This window comes from Ochotona curzoniae, unplaced genomic scaffold (assembly GCF_017591425.1).
Source record: "Ochotona curzoniae isolate NIBS_2020 unplaced genomic scaffold, NIBS_Ocur_1.0 contig_3622, whole genome shotgun sequence".
NCBI classification, from domain to species: domain Eukaryota; kingdom Metazoa; phylum Chordata; class Mammalia; order Lagomorpha; family Ochotonidae; genus Ochotona; species Ochotona curzoniae.
The window spans coordinates 11,917,909-11,936,041 of NW_024465926.1; the positions used below are offsets into that span (position 1 = coordinate 11,917,909).

The window sequence follows — 18,133 nt, forward strand, 5'->3', positions numbered from 1 at the left end:
TTCTTGCGAATAAAATGATCCAATTAGAAAATCCATTTAAAGTCCCGAACAATAACAGGGTGGGGGGGAAAGAAACTAATGGAGTTGCTTGGGATTTTCTTTTTCAATAAATTAATGTTAGGGATGTTCTGTGGATTCTTAAGTGCTCATTTATATCATCAGGGTTATTGCACACAGAAAAATTAGTCCTAAATTTCTATACTGATGTGTGCATCCTGTAGCAGGTCCAGCCTCCTTAAAGGCAGCAGACAAGACTCGTCAGCTGGAAACTTGGGGCAGATAAAACAGCTGTAACTTCCAAAATGAATGAATCTGCCAAGACGACAAACCTTGGTAGTTGCTGTTTCCATGCTTCTTTTTCTTTTGAACTATAGAAGCATTTACAATCTCTCTCTCTCACACACACAAACACAGAGGCACGCATGCACCTACACCTGTCTTCACCCTTTTCCAGCCTCCTCTCTGCACTTGTGCAGGTGTCACAGGCAAACACTGTCCCCAGGAGTGGGAGGAGGAACTGCTCCATTCTGACCCCAGCATTCAGACCTGCCACCAGACGCCAGAGAACCGGCTTTGTTTAGCAATCAGTCTGGCTTGGTTTTGTTTGTGAAAGAGAGATAACGACAGATGCCAGAGATGGAACTGGCTTGCTCTGCAGTTAGTCAAGGAAGTCTGGTCACGCCATACCATCCATGCGGAGCTTTTTTTTTCTTACTATTATTTTAAAATAATAAAACTGATTTTTTTTTGTCATTTTTCTCCCTTCTTTTCTTTCTGTATGCTCAAACCCAGGTGCTGAGGGATGTGGAAAACCTTGGCACAGCAGCCCGCTCACTGCAACACCGTCTCAGATCAGTCGGTTTCTCCTGTCTGGATGTTTCCTCCTCCGTTTTAAAGAAAAGGCAACGTGAAGCCGTGGAGCCGCATTCAATTTTGACAGGCAAAGGGTCTGTGCTGATGGACCCCATAATCACGTGCACTGGGACTCCAGCACTGACCACTTAAAATTCAAATTTCACACTAAGGATAAGTGTAATCATCACAATCACCACCACCACCACAATAAAAAGATGCATTCTGTGAGCTGTGACATCAATCAACAGCAGTGCACATCAGAAGCACGCACCCCTCTCCTGCTCTCTTTCTCTCTCACTCTGTCTGCGGGCTTCCCCCCCTCCACCTCTCAGCTCCCCCCTCACCCCCCCTTAGAGAAGTGATCACATTTAATTCATTGCATCATTATGTCATCTCCATACTAATCTCTGCCCTCACACCTCCGCCACTTTGACATGCAAATGAGCTAGAAAAAAGCCACACATTAATATAAAAAAGTCACAGCAATCATGTCATGATTTCCTGCCTCCCAGCCCCACAACACTGCCTCCAATCTCCACCTCTCCCCCCACCACCGCACCTCCCTCCACACACACACACACACACACACACACACACACACAACCTCTCTTTCCAGCACGCTGTGCTGGTGATCACAAGAAACAACAGCAATCTGCTGAGGATCAGACACCAAGACAGGGAGGTGGGGAGAAACGGAGCACACATACACGTGTCAGCAGTGCGCGGCCAGGCAGTCCTATTTGCATATTCACATGAGTGTCGTTCTCAGATTGCTTAAGCAGAGTAGAAGTTAGGCCATTCCCCCTCCCACCTACCCGCCTCGATCCATAAAGAAACAGCTGGTGAGGGGAGAAAGAGAGAAAGAGACAGAACAAGCAAGAATGTAAAGAGAAACTGAGACTGGGAGGAGGGAGAGGAGACAGGGAAAGAGACACACAGAGACAGAGGAGAAAGAACACCAAGGCAAACACTGGCCACAGCTACCTTACCTCAGCTAGTTTGCTTTCTGTTGCTCTTACAAGGAATTCCCTGTGGCTCCTTTAGAATTTTTGAGAACCATCCTTCAGGGTTTTTAGTTTCTCTCTCTCTCTCTCTCTCTCTCTCTCTCTCTCTCTCTCTCTCTCTCTCAACCCCCACCTTCCTCCTCCTCTGTGTTGTGACTGGGTTTACAAAAAAAAATAAATAAATAAATAAAAAAGACAACTCAATGTTAAGCTAGCAGTCAAGAAGGCATCATCAAGTCCAGGGCTCCGGGGGAGGGGGGAGTGAAGGGGGTCAGAGCTTAATGCTTTACAAAGGAGAACCTGGAGCCTCTGTTTTACACATCTTTCTTCCACACACCCACCAACAAAGACGAAAACAGCCTTACAAGTCACAGAGACAGAGGGATGTTTTTACCAGTAACTCAGACATTAAATAATAATAAAAAAAAAAGAGCTGAGATTGGGTTGCAAGCAAATGTAGGGAAATGAGGAGTCGCTCTGAAAACCCCAGCGCAGATGCACTTTGCGGTGCTCTGATTGCAGAGGGGCCACGCAGCCAGGGGCTGTATTTGCTGAATCACATTTGTGGCAATACCTGTAATAAGGGACTGGCTGGAGATGGGGCTCTAGCCACTGCAACGCATTTCCCAGCTTTGATCAGATTTCATCAGCACTTGGGTAGTAATGAAAACGTGTGAACATAGTCACACATTTCCTGGCTTTCTTTTTCTTGTAACAACTAAAAAGGAAAAAAGTTAAAATGCAGTAAAAAAAAAAAGCCCTGCATTTAAATCATTTAAATCTCCATTTATGTACACTGACTTCACTAATAACAGCTCTCTCTCTCCTGATGAAGGTTGGTATGAATTAAAAACACAGGATGACTGGGACAAAACACACCTGACTGCATAGCAGCCTGCTGTATAACATGACCCTCACTGACTTCATGAGCTCCAACGAGAGATTCCTTGTCCCTCCAAGGAGCCTGCCTTCAAAGACAAGTGAGATGCCGCAGCCTGATGAACAGCCACCGATCTGAAGAAATTAAGTGCTAGTCCATTATGTGAAAGGACTAAAAACATTTTCAAAATACAACAAATGGCAGGTAGTTCAATTCCATTTCTCAAGCTGTTCATTTCAACTAGAAAGACCAAATGACATCTGACGTCAGAGAAAAAAAAAAAACTTCCAGAGGAATCAATGTATTCTTAACACCTGGCCAGAAGGATGCACTTGCAAATTGGTTTTGAACATGAATCATGAACTTGAACATCAAGAAAAACATTGCATTGTAAAAGAGGGGAAAAAAGCTTTTAATCTAAAGCTTTAATCCCTTACAAACTATGTAAGTGGACATCAAGGAATTTAAGCATTATAAAAAAAATTAGAATGATTCTAATAACAGTGGAAAAATAAGTGCTAGATCATACAAATATGCACCAGACATAGGGACTGAAACGGTAGGTCATAATCTAACTCTCAGCATGTATCACGTACGAGAAAATACCACTGTCTGTCTATAACTGACCTTCTGTGCAGCGACAGAAGGAAGGAAAGAGTTAAAAAGACGTTAGCCTTCCCACTAATAAAGACCTGGCAGGGTCAGTTGTGGAGGGTGGGTTTCAGGAAATGTCAAAATAAAAATTGTTTTTTTATTTGAAACAGAACTCTTGGCAGACACACATTAGAAAAATTAATTTTTCTTATGTCTCTCAGAAAAACTGCAAAAGAGAGATGTTTTGTATTCATGACCTGAATTCTAAGAGCAGAAGGGAAAAAAAGGTAATTTTGAGAATCTGACCCTAGAGCACAAGTTACAGCTCTCTACCCAAAATTGATGAAAAACATCTATGACAACACTCATCAATGAGCCCCTGAAATAAAGAGAAAGAGAAAAATCATGCAAACACTAGACCAGGCAACATTATATTTCAATATTATCATATGAATTAAATGTAATCCTTGAAGCCAGTAGTCCCTGGGGTCACATATTAGGACTCCCCCCATCCCTATCCCCTTTTTTTATTTAATAGAGGTCATCCAGGCTGAAAAGCAAAACCCAAATGAAAAGCATCTTCAGTGTGCTTATAACACGAGCTGCGAGAGGTCAGGCAGTGCCTTGTACGGTCTCATAAAAAATACATAACCAGACAGCCTAATAGTATTTCTGTGCATTCATTTTTGGATGGAGAATGGGGGCGGGGGACCGGGAAGGAGAAAGCATTTATGCTGGTAGCTATCATGGGGGAAGAAATAAGTCAATGGCAGCACGGAAATGTGTGCTTACAAGGAGGACTGTGAGCTCGTCTGTTTCTTTCGCGAAAATACATTATGCAGAATTCTAAAATGGGATTGACTTGCACTGCTGTGCAGATCGACGTAATTCTAAAATGTGACCAATCTCCATCACTAAACACAGGAAAAGGTGCATGTGTTTGCGTCTGCATTCCCTCTGAATTCTGTCAGTAAGTCAACTGCCAGCCTGGCTATGCTGGACCCTTCTTCAGTTCACGTTTTTAGCACAGTAAATACTCATCAAAATTCAGATTCATCTACCACCTTTACTTCAGATGAAGAAACAAATAATGAGGCATACAAAGTCATGGTTCAGGGTTGGTTTGCTTTTCTGGTCTTATTTTTTTTTCTTCTACCTCTAGTCAACACACGGGCAGACACACTGCTAGGGGGAAAAAGGGTGGCTAGGCAGGAAGAGAGAAAGAGAAATGGGATGGAAGGGAGGGGGAAAGAGAGAGGAGGAGGAGAGAGAGAGAGAGAGAGAGAGAGAGAGAGAGAGAGAGAGAAGAGCAGAGTCCCACCACCGGACCACTAATAAAAATAAACAGCTTTAAATGCTGGGGAAAAGGGAACGGCTTTGAATATACTCCTTCCCCTCCCCCTCACATTGCTCCCAAATTCAACCCAAGGATGCCAGGTCCTGCTGGGGAGATGGAGGCAGAGAGGTGACCTCACACTAACCAGCCTGTTAGAAGTAATCAGGTGCCCTCCTAAGCCACTCCACTGACATTAGGGCAGCTCACAGATCACTCTCTTTGTTACTGCCCATCCTCAGCTTGAAATTTTACTATGCCTTTGCATTATTAAAGAGACAGTGCGCCTCCTCCACGGGGGAAATGAGATTTGGAAAAGATAAATAATCCCACATTATTTTTATTTAAATATTACGTTCATACTAGGTACTTCAGATATTAAAAATCTGCAATTTTACAACATAGCCACGTAAATAACCTGCCGTGGGTGATTCCCACTGAGATAGCAGAGAGGCAAGCAAAGAATCCCAGCTTTACATTTTTATATTCTCTTCCTGCTTCCCCACCATGCTTACTCCTTGTGGGAGTCCAAGCATAAAAAATGCTACTGAAGGAGGTATGACTTCAGCAGGAAGTTCAATGTGTCCCTCTGTTCTTCACAGTGGAGTGGCTCCTAAATGGTTCTCATGAACAGAGTCTACGCTGTCACCCAATCCCCCAGTTGGAACCTTAGGGCTTTTAATTGTGGCTAAGAGGTATAAACTTGCAGGTATCTTTACACGATATTTTTTAAGGGTGTGACTTAACACTCTTGCAATGATTTAGTTTGCTGTAAAAAGCATGTTATTATCAAATCTTTAGGGAATGTGAAAGACAGATGTTGCCTTCCTTCCAGTGCAGCACTCCCATTCAAACTATAGTCAAGCTACTCCCACAAAAACTACAGAAGCGCTTGCTCAAACCCAGAATGTACTGAAGGTTACAAGTGTTTATATTGTTTATATGGGGTTCTAGGCCAAAGTCTTGGAACAAATGGCCTTCTTTCAAGACACACATTCTCTGCCAAGATCATACATATCATGACAATTAATGACAGAAAATCAAACAATGAGCTGATGAAACCAAAGATTATTTTACTAATGGCATTCTTAGATCTTCTAGATGTTGGTGCTGCTAAATCCAATTTGTACTGAAATCACAATACTTCTCCAAATCTACCTGAGAGGTACCTGTCACTCAATGTACACAGATGCAGCATAACTCTCTAGAACGAATGCTGGCAGCAGTGAGGAATAGAAGAAGAAAGTACTGGATGGTAGAGCAATGAGAGTTTGGTGAGTAAAGACCTTGTAACCTTCAGATAAAGACGACTACATTGAAATACAGAGACTGCGAGCACACTCCTGTTTTACCAAGATATGGTGGCCAATTTTTCAATGTCTGATCTTTCGCACCTTCTGTACACCAGTGTTGATCCTTCACTCAGGGACTTGACTGTTGGTAACTTAATCTGCATTTTCCTACCAACCAAAAAGTCACTACCCCCATTGGCTCTAAAACAGGTTCAAAATAATCTCCAAAAAACTTACAGTATAATTTCATGTTGGATAATAACATAATGTGATAAATTTAACAATGGAAAGCCTGCCAATCAATAAACATATGCTGAATGAACAGGTGACAATCAACCCAAGACACCCAAAAACACTCTCACTAAATCTACAGGAAAAACAACCATGACCAAAGAAACTTCAGAAATGAACACATATTCTTGACTCAGCTCTACTGCACCAACCAACATAGATCACATGCCATAAGGGATTCCATTTAATCTTCAGCCCAAATTTCCAGCAATGGTTTAAATAAATTATTCCAGATTGCTTCAAGAAAAAACTGTTTATGCTGACATCCACTGCACAAGGGTACGTTCAAACTCATTCATTATTTTGTGAACTCATTCGATCAATGACTTGTTTCCAATAAATGGTTCATTACTTTATGTTCAATACTGTTTGTTGCAAAGTGATTTCTGGGGAATAGATTATTTCCTATATTGGACTTAAACATCAGTAATTACCATTAGGATATTAGTATGTCATAAAGGCAGGTTTATTAGCAATTAACACCTTCAAAGGAGATATCCAAGAAATCACTAGACAGGCCTCCACCTGCTAAGTAAGAGCTTCACAACACAGCAAACGCTGCAGAGTGAACGGACAGACTGGCGACCCAAACCCAGGTCTGTTTCACTTGCTTTGTTCACAGAACTTCGTCATTGTGCAATCACATGAGTCAAGTGATAAGATGCTAACCAGATGGTTCAGTGCAAACCTACAAATTGAGACAGGCATTAACGTTCTCATACTACATATCAGAGGACATGGTTCAAGTTCCAGCTTCCTTATTTTTGATCCAGCTTCCTATTGATGTGCATTTTGGGAGGTAGCAGATAATACTCAAGTACCTGAATCCATGGAACCCACAGAGAAGACAGGTATTTATTTTGGGATTTGGGACATTGGCCTGGCCCACCCCTGGCTGGTGGAGACCTTTACAAATCAAACGTCTCCCTGCCTTCCCTGTCTCTTCTAACTCCCTCCTCCACCATGTGTGTTCATATGTATGTCAGCCTTTCAAATAAAATGAGAGAAAAAAAAGCAAGACACAAACAAATCATGCCCTAGAGCCAGGAGGGCTGTGCTCTGACCCTAACTCAGCCATCATGCCACTACATGAACTCGGGAGTATCATCTAACTTCTCTTAGCTCCAACTGTCATAGATATAAAATGAGTAACCATGGAGGCCTTGAGTAACACCTCTCTCCAAGAGTGGACTTGAGCCTGGTTATGAACACACTAGTGGGAAACCCACATCCTATATTCAAATATCTGTGTTTGAGCCATCTCTTTGCTCCAGATTCCAGTTTCCTGCTAATGTGCACACTGCAGGCACCAGGTGATTGTTCAATTAGTTGGGTCCCTGCAACTAATGTGGGCAACCTGGACTGAGTTTCCAACTCCTGCTTCCAGTTTGGCCCCTGGCTCAGCTCTGGCTGTGGTAGGCACTAGTAGAGCTCTCTAGTAATCTCTCTCAAATAGGTAAGTACTTTAGAAAAAAAGCACCTTTCAATTTTTTTTGTAAAGTGAGTAAGTGAAATATGAAATATAAAGGGTTCAAAACATCCAAGCTCCTGTGAAGTAAGTTTGAGGTCAGTGGTGACCACTGTGTTCTGAATCCTGACTCTTCCTTCGCCACTGAGGACCCTGTACAACCACACAGTCATCAGGCTGGGCACAGTCACATGGAGTGCAGTGCATCATTATCATGGACCTCAGGTCAATATCAGAAGCCTATAATGGGGGCAGGGGGGACATATTGAAATGAAGCTCCATGGGGAGACAAAATGGCGCTAAGTTACCTCCAGTGGTTCCCAGAGTCATTCTCTCAAACAAAATTCTCAAAGAGGATATCTATATCTACAGAGCACACCAACATATGTCTACTATTTGGAAAAACAATAAGATACATAAAAAACTCAAAAACTCACACAAATATCTTTCACTCCTCTTGTCCCTGAGTTTTTGGAAGGCCCTCATATGTATACATAAGTACATGTATAAAAACACACACAATGTGATTTTCCCAGAAGAGAAACCCCAGTTATTCATATCTCATTACCTAAAGTACAAATACCAAAGTTGTACAAATAACAGAGCAGAGAAACCTCAGAATTTTAACTAGTAATTCATGAAACAAATCTTTGCTTCTTTGGATTTGAAGTGTGGATGAACATACAAAGTCACAGAAGAAAATAATGACTTTCTTTTTTCATTTTTTTTCACAGCTCATACTTTTTCCTGTTATAATTTTTCATTTGGATTTTTAACATATTTATGATTCATTAAATGACAAATTATATACTCCTATTAATGCCTGTATTAAAATAAAATTTATAATATAAACCTTAATAATGCACTAATTTAAGATAAAGTAGTTTTCACTTAAAACTACTTCTTCATACTATACTATACAAAAATGATGAAGTGATTATAAAAATTCCTATGAGAGCTGACAAGATTATAAATTACCGTGAAAGTGATTATTGGGTCAAAAAAGTCTGGGAAATGCTGATCTCTGAGGTCGATGCTAGCTCTAAAATTCTGTATTTTAAATGAGGTGCCTCTGACTTTTCAAAATTAGTAGAAAGTAAGCTGGCACAGACTGCCAAATCACCCCTCTCTCTGACTAAAGCATCCCCTCTTCAGGCCGAAAAACTCAAATATGCAAAGGCCACTTTGCAGAACAGTGCTGTGGCACAATAAGTGAATTTTGTAGCCTGGGGTGCTGCCAATTCATATCAGAGCACCAGGAAAAGTCCTGGTCACTCTGCTTCTGATCCAGCTCCCTGGTAAAGCTTCTGGAAAGTCAGGGAATGATAGCTTAAGCACCTGGATCCCTGCTACCCACATGATGGGCCCAGATGGCACCCAGTCTCCAGGCTTTGACCGGCCAAGACCTGGCTTTTGCAGATACTTGGGGAATGAATCACTGCATGGAAGAATTTCCCTCTGTCTCTCTCTCTCACAGTCACTGTTTCTTTTTTTTTTTCTTTAGAAAAGAGACAACTAATCCATTTTTTCTTATTGTCCACCTTATGTACTTGTTGGGCTGGTTATTTTTTAAAACACTTATTTATTTTTATTTGAAAGGTAGATTTTATACAGAGAGAAGGAGCAATAGAGATCTTACAACCACTGGTTCACTCTCCAAAGAGCCACAATGGCCACAGCTGAGCGGATCCAAAGCTGGGAGCCAGGAATTTCTTCCAGGTCTCCCACAAGAACTGTAGGGTTCAAGGACTTGGGCAATCCTCTGTTGCTTCCCCAGCCAGAGAGCTGGATTGGAAGTGGAGCAGTCAGGACACAAACCTGTCCCATATGGAATGCTGTAGTCACAGGGTGGAGAATTAGCTTGCCGCACCACTGCACCAGCCCCTGGGTTTGTTATTTACTGAGTCATTTGAGTCAGCACTTTGCAAGATGTAAGACTGCACACATGCTATATTCTTGTTAAAAAACAAAAAAAAGGAAAATATATATAGGTTTAAAATGTGCCTAGGTTGCTTATCTAAATCTTTAGTGACATAATTCAAGCCACTGGGGCCAGTTTTGAAGGAATCAAGCCAGCAAAAGGGACCAGAAAGCAGAAGTGTCTTGATGCTCATACCTTGGGACAGGCGGATCAGGGGGAAGCTAGGCCACCTGGTTCTCTTCAGGATAGAGCGGATCTTAGTATTAATTCACTTATCAGGGATTAGTTTTCAACAAGAATGGAATTATAACTGGCACAGCAGGGTTGGCAATGAAAAAAGAAATAATGGCCAGGAAGCAAACCATGAAGGCCGGCTGTGTTCCCATAAAACCCCATTTACAAAAACAGGTAGCAGGCTTCTTCCTCTTCCTGAAAGCCGTCCCAGGTGACCTCGTGCCAAGACGGTTCACTACTCACTGGACCCCAAGAACTCCATGAAGTCGTGCAAACCCAGGGGCTTGAATCTGCACATTCACTTTGAAATGAACTGTCCAGGCCAGCAAGGGCATGCACATCTGCAAAGCCACCAAGTATTCGAAGGACATCACGTTGCAGAAGCAATGTGTCCCATTCCAGTGATACAATGGTGGCACTGGCCATTGTGCCCAGGCCAAGCAGTGGGTTGGACCCAAGGTTGGTGGCCCAAAAAGAGTGCCCAGGTTCTGTTGCACATGATGAAGAATGCAGAGATCAATGCTGAACTGAAGCGTCTGGATGCGGATTACCTGGTCATTGAGCACATCCAGGTGAACAAGGGCCCCAAGCAGAGTGTGATAGTTACAGAGTGCATGGCCACATCAACCTATGCATGAGCTCCTTGTGCCATGTCAAGAAGATTCTCACTGAGAAGGCGTAGGTTGTCCCCAAGCCATAGAAGGAGGTGGCACAGAAGAAAAAGATATCCCGGAAGAAACTAAAGCAACATGCAGCAAAAACAAACAAGCAAACAAAAAAATAGGCAGAGGCAGCTTTTAATTTAACCAACTGAAAGATAGAATAATGGGTGGAGATATCCAAGTTAAAAATACTGGTGGGTATTGATTGTGAATTCACAAGTTCTCAAATCCATTTCATTCAGACTTGAAGTTAGAGATTGTCCTCAAGTGTGGACCAAATCCAGTATTATCAGTCCCATTTTATAGATGAAGAAACTGAGGCTGACTTCAACTTTTCAAAGATTTGTAAGATATTAAGACACAGTATTAACACTGGTCTTCAAGTCTCCTGACCGCACTGATTGGTTCTTCAAAAACATCACTGTCAATATGCCAATATTGTGGTGTAGTAGCACCATATGGGACCGATTAAACAATGCAGTTTGAGTTGCACAGTTAAGTTGATTGGCTCATCAAAATGATGGGTTTGTGATTTACGATGAATCCAAGGTGTACAAGGAAAAATAATACCCACAATAACAAAAATTATTAAAATGGTCAAATTTTTAAAAAAATCAACACAGAAAGCAAAATGTCAAATTCAAAAAATAAAATTCTGATTGAATCCACCATCACTGCTCCCAGTTCAACACATCAAAAATGATATTAAATTATTGTTAATTTAAACTTTAATGGTTTTATAGTAACTGTAGATAGTAACATGTAAATTTCATTTATTTTTATAGCTGCACAATTGCTATCCTCATAGGAAATTAATGTCTAATTTAACATTTATCTAGATTTCAATAAAATGCCATATAAAAACAGCTAAAAATAATTTTCTACCAATATCGGAAGTCCAGAAAATTTTTCAGAAGAGCATCATCTTGTCAAATTTGGGATTGGTTATTTAAGAAAATATTTGGAGGCACACAGGCCCACCCCACAAGAAGCCATGCTTACTGCAGGCAGAACCAGTCAGAGCCAACAGAAATGGGTACAACACAGGTTACCCTCTGCATGACTCTTGAGCTACACCGGCAGTGGAATGACCAGAAACCAAACTCTTCTCTTCGCATGATTTGACCCCTGATGATCTGTTTCCCTACTTTCTTTCAGCACACTTAACTGATACCTGAGCTAGCACTTGAGAAGATCTCATTAGAAGCATTCTTAGGATCTTGAAAAACAAATCTATCCCTTCCAGTCTGGGGTCAACCTTTGTTGTCATGAGGTTTCTAGAAAAGTATGAAATGAAAGAGCCTGCTATGAAACTTGAGATTATCTCAGTTCAATGCATTTCCATTCAGTACACACCAACATTGCCTAGGTAAAAGACAGTTGGTCAATTACAAGGACAAGGAAGCAACTAATTAGCAGCTGTCTCTGTACCAAAAATGTAAGTTTTATTCAGGTCACGTATCATTTACCACTCAATAAAATTCAAAATCAAAAATCTTTGAAATTTTTTAATTTGACAGTAAGATGGTCCATGAACATAAAATGACTTACTTGTTTTCATTGTTAAGAAGTGTTAATAACAAGATGATTGCATCAAGGGTTTATGATCACTTAACTGTACTGTGCAAACTGCATGTATCATCCTCAATTAATGCCTACTACCACCTCATGGGAAGGTTAACACTATCTGTATTTTAAAACCAACTTCTGTAAAAATGGATTCACACTGAAAGCTTGCAGAGCACTTCTAACAAAATTAGAAGGTAAGACAAATATAACTGATTATTAGATGTTATCAATATATGTGGTAATTAACAGTGAAAAAAATATTTTAAGATGATTTAATCTGAAAACCCTCCTTTACAGCAATGAACATCTTGGCCTGAATTGCCCCATTTCTAAGTCACTAGCTTGTGTAACCATTGCTATATTATTGATGAAAGGCTGGGATCATCTTCTTCAACACAGAATTCTGATACAAAGAATGAGGAACATTTTACACACAAACTGACTGAAAGTTTACAAACATGGTATCATCACTTTTCTTTTCTGTCCAACAATCAGTGAAGTTTTTCTAACTCTAACGCCATGGTATCGCCTTTGGTCCAATCCTTTAATTTTTTTTTTTTTTAAATTCTGTACCAACTCTGTACATGCGAATTTCTAATGGCAACAAAAGACAAAATAATATTCACTAAATGATCAAAAAGCATGGGGCAAGGGGGAAAACTGATGTTTAGACACAGAGTTGAGACATCAGCTGGCCATACTGGAGAACTCATATAAGGCAGCAGTGATGGTTCAAATAACTGGGATCCTGTCATACATATGAATTTGTGATCCTGGATCCCAGTTTGAGCCCTGTCCCATCCCTGGGCACTCTTACATTTTGGGGAGTAAATCAGAGGGTGAGAGTTCTGGCCTTTTTTTATCTGCTTCTTTTTCTCTTCATTTCTCAAATATTTTAAAGTAAAGCATGAATGACATCATACTTGCCTGTAGGCACTGGTCCCCTTCCCTTCTCTCCTCTAGTGCATATACTCTACAGTATCTTTTGTGGATAAAAAAAAAAAATTACCTGCGAATAACTCAAAAGTATAAGCTAACTACCATAACATATGCTTGTAAAAATGTACATCAGAAATCTGAAAAGCAGCATCTGTAACTCAGAGTATTTTAATACCCTAATGGATTTGTTTTAACTCTTCAAAATACTTCATTCTCAGTAAGCTTTACTAAAGAATTTCCTGGCATTTTGGCAGAACCACACTTAAACCATCACAGGCAAGTGAAAATTCTAAATTATGACTTCAAGACTTCCAGAGAAGGTGGTTTATACAAACCATTTTAGTAGCATAATTGTAACAAGCATCAGACTACTCCTTATATTTAACCTAAATTCTTTATGCTACATACCAATTTCCTATCATTTTTTCTCTCAGGCAAGAATTAAATGGAAGTATGGTAAATACTTAGTCTTCTAAAGTTATAACTGATCAGAAACTTTTGGTGCATAGTTACATTGTTAACCCAATAATTAAACTACTATTTAAATAGATATTATGAATGCCATCAAAATAATTTACAAAATTCAGAGATGTTCAGTCATCATCCTATTGTAGTTACTGACCAAAACCTCAACAGAACAACTGCAGCAAGGAAATTTTCTGGAAACCAAGAAGCAACTAGAATTTAAAATGAATGATATTTCATGTATAGTGCAGTCTTGGGCCTGGTCTGCTCCTTCTCCAACATTACGTAGCAAATGGGAGTACAGAGGAGTTTTACAAAAACACTGGCCTCAAACTATTAAAACCATGAAGTTGCATCTAAATTACTCACCCAAGTAAGCCCATGGAACCCCAGAACTACGCTGGAAATACACTGATTCTGGCATGAAAAGTTAATTCACTACTTCACTGCTCTCTCACAAGGTAGTTTTCTTGGTCCTCCTAATATTCTATTGATTTCCATTGATGTAAGTTGCTTAATTCTAAGGTGTATCTTGAAATGGACACTTCACTGCTTTCATTTTCATTGGTTTCTATAGAGTTCACTTAAAATCTGGCACGAAATTAAATAACTTAAAAGGCCCAACTATGGAAAATCTGATTTTCACTTCAGAAACAGAACACTCCTATTAAACACCCTTGAAAACCAAGCCAATGCTTTATTTTCCTCAATTGTAATTCATGAAGCATGATGAGTTATTAAACATTTTTGATAAAATATCAATATTTTTTAAGTCAAGATATCTGGCTAGGGCTATAAAATGATCATCAGTACATTTCTCTGCACCCCTTGCTATTCATTTTGATTCTGAACATGTAAGATCTGGATTATTATATTTTGGAACATTGTACAGTGACTGCTACCAAATTCTGTAACCCATTCGGAAGTCTGTTTCTTCAAAGCACCACCCTCTAATTTGTGAAATCCCCCCTCAAAGAACCTGGAAATGTAGAAAACAGATGGAGAAAAGCAGAGTCGAGCAGGAATGGGAAAGAGATTTTAATGATTTGAACTGGAATGAGACAGAAACTCAGGAAGAAATTTGTGTCAACTATCCACATGGAGACAACGTCGAGAAAGGAGGGCAAAAATTCAGAGAAAGAACAGTTAAGACACAATATAAGTAGGGCATAGTAATAGGATAAGCCCGAGAAAAACAAACGTGCTGGTCCTTGGACCATCACTCAACTCTTAATTTTCAAAAATGGATTTTTTTCTTTGTGTACAGACTGATGGATGCATGGGATTCCCAGATGATGGGTATTATCCTGGAGAGCTAAGCTTTTATGTGATCATGGATGAGCCTCAAAGAGCTCCACAATTCTCTGAACTACTTTGTACAATGTGAGGTGTGTCCATGACTTTGTTTAAGGGGCATAGCTTTCATCAGATTCACGAAAGAAATCCAGCATTCCAAGTAAGTCAAGAACCACTAGTTCAGGCCACCATACTGTCATGTCCCTCTAGTTGGTAGGGAAAAACACAGCAAACCCCTGGGTCACTTCTCTTATAGTCACAGAATTTCTTTGAACTACAAGCTGCCAACTGCAAGACGACGTCAAAGGTCACATCTAGGATGAGAACAACCCTCAACTTCACACAACCCAGCACACAAATACATGCACAGAAGGCCATTTTTACTGGGGAAGGGGATCTCACAAAGTCAAGGAAAAACTCCCCGGAACTTACAATGCAAAGAATCAGGATTCAAATCCAAGGACTCTGATACAGGACATGTGTTTATTAACTGCTGTCTTTATCTCAAGGCCAACACCTGTTCCGCAACTTTAATTTCATTTCACCATCATATTTTGAAGCACTGTCATAAATAGTAGCGTATGGGGACAAAACATATTCAAAGGTTTTAAAACATCAGGTGAACTTTCTGAAAATTATATTTTTCTACCAAATCAACTTTTGTGACAGTTTTCAGTTTAATGATGAGCTTTGAAGAAATCTCATTCTTCTGTTTTGGCGAAATCACCAAAGCTCTCTTAGCAAGCGTATCAACAATTACTATCAAGAACTCCAAGGAACAGTAAAGAGAGCGGGACGTCAACAACACAGACCAAGCTGCTCTTCTGCAAGTCCAACTAAACTAGTTTTCAAAACCACTGGAGCACTCTCAAAAGTATGTGCACATACTAAATGCCCAGACAGTTCAAAATGTTTGAACAGGAGAGTAAATCTTAGATTTCACACTCCCTCCACTGTGACATATTCATGTGAAGACGTGGTGGATATGAGAGGTCCAGGAAGTCTCACCAGGAAGTATTTGATGACACCATGAAAGCTATGCTATCCAGCAAACCACACCTACCAGGATTCATAAGCCAAGCACAGACAGAAATCTCCCAAGTGCAGAGATATGAATGAAAAATAGGCTTCTATCTAGCAAAACGAATTTGAATTGCTCATTAAAATGGTGTCGTTCAAAGTAACAACAAAAAAAAAAAACCATTCAGTTCCAGTTTTCAATCTCTGATTTTCACCTGATTAGAAACACCACTTGAGCTTAACACAGATTGACTAGAATCTAAGTACAAATGCCAGGAGTGGTGCTGTGCACAATGGCTTAAGCATTGGAAGCTGTGGCTTCCAACACCAGCATTCCACATCACAGTGTACCGTGCCCTGCTTCTGATCCAGCTCCCTGTTACTGAACCAGGGAAACGAATGAAAGATGATGCAAGTCCTTGGGCCCCTCCCATTCCCTTGGAGACCTGGGTGGGGTCCCTGGCTCCTTGACACTGCCTGGTCATTGCAGCCATTGTGAAGTGAATCAGCAGATGGAAGATGGCTCCTTCCTTCTGTCTCTGCCTTCCAAATTGAAAAAAAAAGAAATTAATACAAAGGCATGGCTCAACATTAAAGTCTATTTTCAGCTGAGAAAGCTTCTTTCCCATGATCTGTCGTCATTTAACTCTGATAACCAAAGGTTATCTTCATCTTTCTACATTTATGATTTCTCTGCCATGTACTAGACATGACTAACCATGTGGAGAAACTGTAGTACAGGCTCCTGTTTATAACAGCTTTTACTCACACTGTAAAAAAGTTTGTGAAGTTTTTGAATTTTCAGACACTTCTTATCTTTCATTAACCATAGGCTTTTGAGATTTGATTGTTTACAAGAAACTGAGTATAAAGTTATCAAATGACTTTGAATTTATTCTTCTTTTCATTTTTCTCAATTATTTGTCAATGCTCATCACTAACATCTTTTTAAAATTTTTTAAAAGAATTTTTATTTTGATTGGAAAAGTAGGTATATTGAGAAGAGGAGAGACAGAAAGATCTTCTGTCCAATGATTTACTCCCCAAGCAGCTACAACGGCCAGAGATGAGCAAATCCGAAGCGAGGAACCTCTTCCAGGTCTCCCATTTAGGTTTAGGGTCCCAAGGCTTTGGGCCATCCTCGACTGCCTTCCCAGGTCATAAGCAGGGAGTTGGATGGGAAGCACGGCCACCAGCATAGGAACCAGCACCCATATGGGATCCTGGCACATGCACGTGCAAGGCGAGGACTTTAGCCACTAGGCTACTGTGCCAGGCCCTTATGCTTTTTAAAATTGTTTTCATTGTATCTTATTTTAAAAGCAGAAAGGTAAGGTTTGTTTCAAAAATATTTGCAATAGCCAGGACTGGGCTAGGCCAAAGCCTTGGAAGCCATATTTAGTTGACAGAGATCCAAGTATTTTTGCCATCACCTGCTGCCTCTCAAGGTAAGCATCAGTAGGAAGATGGAATCAGAGGTAGAGCCATGACATGAGCCAGGCACTCTGATACAGGATGAAGGCATCCTAAGCAGTGACTGAAGCCAGTGAACCACATTCTCTCCAAATTAGGGTTCAGATCAAAGCCGGGAGCCAGGAACCAGCTGAGGAATTCTTAAAAATAAATTTATTTTTATTTGAAAGGCTTAACAGATTTATGAAGAGAAGGAGAGACAAAGAGAAGATCTTCCATCCAATGGTTCATTCCCCAAGTGGCCACAGTGGCCAGAGCCAGGAATCAGGAGCTTCTTCTAGGTCTCCCACACTGGTGCAGGGCCCCAATGTTTCAGGTCATCCTCTACTGCTTTTCCAGACCATAAGCAGGGAAGTGGTTGGGAAGTGGAGTAGCCAGGACATGAACCGACACCCATGTGGGATCCTGGCATTTGCAACGTGAGGATTTAACCACTGAGCCACCATGTTGTGTCCCTGAGTAATTCTTAAAATTGATTTCAAAAGGTTTTTATTCAGTAGCAGGACCAGAAAACATCTTTCCATGTTTCTTTTCTATACCCTCCAGTGTAGTTTATTTATTTCTTTATTGCTTTCATTATATTTGCTACTGCGAAGAAAAAAATTTGTCCTACTTTAAGAATTCAAATAGAAATATTTTAGTGATTTAAAATCAACTTACTGGTACAAAATAAAAGCTGCAAATGTTACAGATGGACCTGTTCCTAGGAATGTGAAACAACAACTTTATCAAGTCAAAGTGGGGCTCAAGGTTGGAACTGAACCATTTTTAAACAAGACATGCAGACCATGAATACACCCCAAAGTCTACAAGCACAAGCAGAACAGCACTTAACTG

General features: G+C 40.4%; 1 pseudogene; it reads left to right on the plus strand.

The window, feature by feature from the left end:
* The first annotated feature begins 10,114 nt into the window (after window positions 1–10,114).
* LOC121157787 lies at window positions 10,115–10,656 on the plus strand (annotated as a pseudogene).
* Window positions 10,657–18,133: the final 7,477 nt, after the last annotated feature.